This window comes from Bombus fervidus, unplaced genomic scaffold, assembly GCF_041682495.2.
Source record: "Bombus fervidus isolate BK054 unplaced genomic scaffold, iyBomFerv1 scaffold0020, whole genome shotgun sequence".
NCBI classification, from domain to species: domain Eukaryota; kingdom Metazoa; phylum Arthropoda; class Insecta; order Hymenoptera; family Apidae; genus Bombus; species Bombus fervidus.
Window position 1 is genome coordinate 5,428,362 of NW_027212583.1, and position 6,375 is coordinate 5,434,736.

Consider the following 6,375-nt stretch of genomic DNA (forward strand, 5'->3'; position numbering starts at 1 on the left):
AATACTATATGACGTTATACGTTATGACGTATTACTATGTGACGTTATCCGTTATGACGTAATTCTATGTGACGTTATATGTTATGCCGTAATACTATATGACGTTATACGTTATGACGCAATACTATATGACATTATATGTTATGACGTAATTATGTATGACGTTATACATCATGACGCAATACTATATGGCGTTATACGTTATGACGCATTACTAAATGGCGTTATACGTTATGACGCATTGCTATATGACGTTATACGCTAAACCGTAATTCCATGTCATGTTATACGTTATGCCGTAATACTATATGACGTTATACGTTATGACGTATTACTATGTGATTTTCTACGTTATGACCTAATTCTACATGACGTCATACTTCATGACGCAATACTACATGACGTTATACGTTATACAGTAAACCGTAATTACATATGACGTTATATGCTAAACCGTAATTCCAAGTGACGTTATACGTTATGACGTATTACTATGTGACTTTATACGTCATGCCGTAATTCGATATGACGTTGTACGTTATGACGTATTACTACGTGACGTTATACTTCATGTCGCAATACTACATGACGTTATAAGTTATGACGCATTACTATATGGCGTTATACGTTATGACGCATTACTATATGACGTTATACGTTAAACCGTAATTCTATATGACGTTATACGTTATGACGCATTGCTGTAAGGAGTTATACGTTATGACGTATTACTGTGTGACGTTATACATTATGCAGTATTTCTATATGACGTTATACGTTATGACGCATTGCTATATGGCCTTATACGTTATGACGCATTGCTATATGACGCTATACGCTAAACCGTAATTCTATGTGACGTTATACGTTATGAGGCATTACTGTATGACCGTATACGTTAAACCGTAATTGTAAATGACGTTATACGTTATGACGTATTACTATGTGATGTTCTACGTTATGACCTAATTCTACATGACGTTATACTTCATGACGCAATACTACATGACGTTATACGTTATGACGCATTACTATATGGCGTTATACGTTATGACGCATTACTATATGACGTTATACGTTAAGACGTATTACTATGTGATGTGCTACGTTATGACGTCATTCTATATGACGTTATACGTCATGACGCAATACTATATGACGTTACACGTTATGACGCATTGCTATATGGCGTTATACGTTATGACGTAATTCTATATGACGTTATACGTTATGACGTATTACTATGAGACGTTGTACGTTATGACGCATTACTAAATGGCGTGATACGGTATGACGCATTACTATATGACGTCATACGTTAGGCCGTATTACTATGTGATGTTCTACGTTATGACGTCATTCTATATGACGTTATACGTCATGACGCAATACTATATGACGTTACACGCTATGACGCATTGCTATATGGCGTTATACGTTATGACGTAATTCTATATGACGTTATACGTTATGACGTATTACTATGTGACGTTGTACGTTATGACTCATTGCTATATGGCCTTATACGTTATGACGCATTGCTATATGACGTTATACGCTAAACCGTAATTCTCTGTGACGTTATACGTTATGACGTATTACTATGTGATGTTCTACGTTATGACATAATTCTATATGACGTTATACGTCATGACGCAATACTATATGACATTGTACGTCATGACGCAATACTATATGAAGTTATAGGTTATGACGCATTACCATATGGCGTTATATGTTATGACGCATTACTAAATGGCGTTATACGTTATGAGGCATTACTGTATGACGGTATACGTTAAACCGTAATTGTAAATGACGTTATACGTTATGACGTATTACTATGTGATGTTCTACGTTATGACCTAATTCTACATGACGTTATACTTCATGACGCAATACTACATGACGTTATACGTTATGACGCATTACTATATGGCGTTATACGTTATGACGCATTACTATATGACGTTATACGTTAAACCGGAATTCTATATGACATTATACGTTAAACCGCAATTCTATGTGACGTTATACGTTATGAGGTATTACTACGTGACGTTATACGTTATGACGTAATTCTATATGACGTTATACGTCATGTCGCCTTATTATATGACGTTATACGTTATGACGTATTACTATGTGAAGTTATACGTAATGACGAATTTCTATATGACGTTTTACGTTATGACGCATTGCTATATGGCGTTATACGTCATGTCGCCTTATTATATGACAATATACGTTATGACGTATTACTATGTGAAGTTATACGTTATGACGTAATTCTATATGACGTTATACTTCATGACGCAATACTATATGACGTTATAGGTTATTACGTATAAATATGTGACGTTATAAGTTATGACGTTACTCTATATGACGTTATACGTTATGACGTAATGCTATATGACGTTATACGTTAAGACGTATTACTATGTGATGTTATACGTTATGACGTAATTCTATATGACGTTATTCTTCATGACGCAATACTATATGACGTTATAGGTTATGACGCATTACTATATGGCGTTATATGTTATGACGCATTACTGAATGGCGTTATACGTTATGACGCATTGCTATATGACGTTATACGCTAAACCGGAATTCTATGTGACGTTATACGTTATGACGTATTACTACGTGACGTTATACGTTATGACGTAATTCTATATGGCTTTATACGTTAAACCGTAATTACATATGATGTTATACGTTAAACCGGAATTCTATATGACTTTATACGTTATGACGTATTACTATGTGACGTTATACGTTATGACGTATTACTATGTGACGTTATACATTATGCCGTAATTCTACATGACGTTATACGTTATGACGCATTGCTATATAGCGTTATACTTTAAACCGGAATTCTATATGACGTTATACGTTATGACGTATTACTATGTGACGTTACACTTTATGACGTAATTCTATACGACATTACACGTTAGTACGTATTACTATGTGACGTTATACGTTATATCGTATTTCTATATGACGTTATACGTTATGACGCATCGCTATATGGCCTTATACGTTATGACGCATTGCTATATGACGTTATACGCTAAACCGTAATTCTCTGTGACGTTATACGTTATGCCGAAATTCTATATGACGTTATACGTCATGACGCTATACTATATGACGTTTCACGTTATGACGCATTGCTATATGGCGTTATACGTTATGACGTAATTCTATATGACGTTATACGTTATGACGTTTTACTATGTGACGTTGTACGTTATGACGCATTATTATATGGCCTTATACGTTATGACGCATTGCTATATGACGTTATACGCTAAACCGTAATTCTCTGTGACGTTATACGTTATGCCGAAATTCTATATGACGTTAAACGTTATTACGTACTACTATGTGACGTTATAAGTTATGACGTAACTCTATATGACGTTATACGTTTTGACGTATTACTATGTGGTGTTCTACGTTATGACGTAATTCTATATGACGTTATGCTTCATGACGCAATACTATATGACATTATACGTTATGACTCATTACTATATGGCGTTATACGTTATGACGCATTACCATATGACGTTATACGTTAAACCGGAATTCTATATGACATTATACGTTAAACCGCAATTCTATGTGACGTTATACGTTATGAGGTATTACTACGTGACGTTATACGTTATGACGTAATTCTATATGACGTTATACGTCATGTCGCCTTATTATATGACGTTATACGTTATGACGTATTACTATGTGAAGTTATACGTAATGACGAATTTCTATATGACGTTTTACGTTATGACGCATTGCTATATGGCGTTATACGTCATGTCGCCTTATTATATGACAATATACGTTATGACGTATTACTATGTGAAGTTATACGTTATGACGTAATTCTATATGACGTTATACTTCATGACGCAATACTATATGACGTTATAGGTTATTACGTATAAATATGTGACGTTATAAGTTATGACGTTACTCTATATGACGTTATACGTTATGACGTAATGCTATATGACGTTATACGTTAAGACGTATTACTATGTGATGTTATACGTTATGACGTAATTCTATATGACGTTATTCTTCATGACGCAATACTATATGACGTTATAGGTTATGACGCATTACTATATGGCGTTATATGTTATGACGCATTACTGAATGGCGTTATACGTTATGACGCATTGCTATATGACGTTATACGCTAAACCGGAATTCTATGTGACGTTATACGTTATGACGTATTACTACGTGACGTTATACGTTATGACGTAATTCTATATGGCTTTATACGTTAAACCGTAATTACATATGATGTTATACGTTAAACCGGAATTCTATATGACTTTATACGTTATGACGTATTACTATGTGACGTTATACGTTATGACGTATTACTATGTGACGTTATACATTATGCCGTAATTCTACATGACGTTATACGTTATGACGCATTGCTATATAGCGTTATACTTTAAACCGGAATTCTATATGACGTTATACGTTATGACGTATTACTATGTGACGTTACACTTTATGACGTAATTCTATACGACATTACACGTTAGTACGTATTACTATGTGACGTTATACGTTATATCGTATTTCTATATGACGTTATACGTTATGACGCATCGCTATATGGCCTTATACGTTATGACGCATTGCTATATGACGTTATACGCTAAACCGTAATTCTCTGTGACGTTATACGTTATGCCGAAATTCTATATGACGTTATACGTCATGACGCTATACTATATGACGTTTCACGTTATGACGCATTGCTATATGGCGTTATACGTTATGACGTAATTCTATATGACGTTATACGTTATGACGTTTTACTATGTGACGTTGTACGTTATGACGCATTATTATATGGCCTTATACGTTATGACGCATTGCTATATGACGTTATACGCTAAACCGTAATTCTCTGTGACGTTATACGTTATGCCGAAATTCTATATGACGTTAAACGTTATTACGTACTACTATGTGACGTTATAAGTTATGACGTAACTCTATATGACGTTATACGTTTTGACGTATTACTATGTGGTGTTCTACGTTATGACGTAATTCTATATGACGTTATGCTTCATGACGCAATACTATATGACATTATACGTTATGACTCATTACTATATGGCGTTATACGTTATGACGCATTACCATATGACGTTATACGTTAAACCGTAATTCTATATGACGTCATACGTTAAACCCTAATTCTATATGACGTAATACGTTATGACGTATTACTATGTGACGTTATACGTTATGACGTATTACTATGTGACGTTATACATTATGCCGTAATTCTACATGACGTTGTACGTTATGACGCATTGCTATATAGCGTTATACTTTAAACCGGAATTCTATATGACGTTATACGTTATGACGTATTACTATGTGACGTTACACTTTATGACGTAATTCTATACGACATTACACGTTAGTACGTATTACTATGTGACGTTATACGTTATATCGTATTTCTATATGACGTTATACGTTATGACGCATCGCTATATGGCCTTATACGTTATGACGCATTGCTATTTGACGTTATACGCTAAACCGTAATTCTCTGTGACGTTATACGTTATGCCGAAATTCTATATGACGTTATACGTTATGACGTATTACTATGTGACGTTATAAGTTATGACGTAATTCTATATGACGTTATACGTTAGGACGTATTACTATGTGATGTGCTACGTTATGACGTCATTCTATATGACGTTATACGTCATGACGCAATACTATATGACGTTACACGTTATGACGCATTGCTATATGGCGTTATACGTTATGACGTAATTCTATATGACGTTATACGTTATGACGTATTACTATGAGACGTTGTACGTTATGACGCATTACTAAATGGCGTGATACGGTATGACGAATTACTATATGACGTCATACGTTAGGACGTATTACTATGTGATGTTCTACGTTATGACGTCATTCTATATGACGTTATACGTCATGACGCAATACTATATGACGTTACACGTTATGACGCATTGCTATATGGCGTTATACTTTATGACGTAATTCTATATGACGTTATACGTTATGACGTATTACTATGTGACGTTGTACGTTATGACGCATTGCTATATGGCCTTATACGTTATGACGCATTGCTATATGACGTTATACGCTAAACCGTAATTCTCTGTGACGTTATACGTTATGCCGAAATTCTATATGACGTTAAACGTTATTACGTACTACTATGTGACGTTATAAGTTATGACGTAACTCTATATGACGTTATACGTTTTGACGTATTACTATGTGATGTTCTACGTTATGACGTAATTCTAT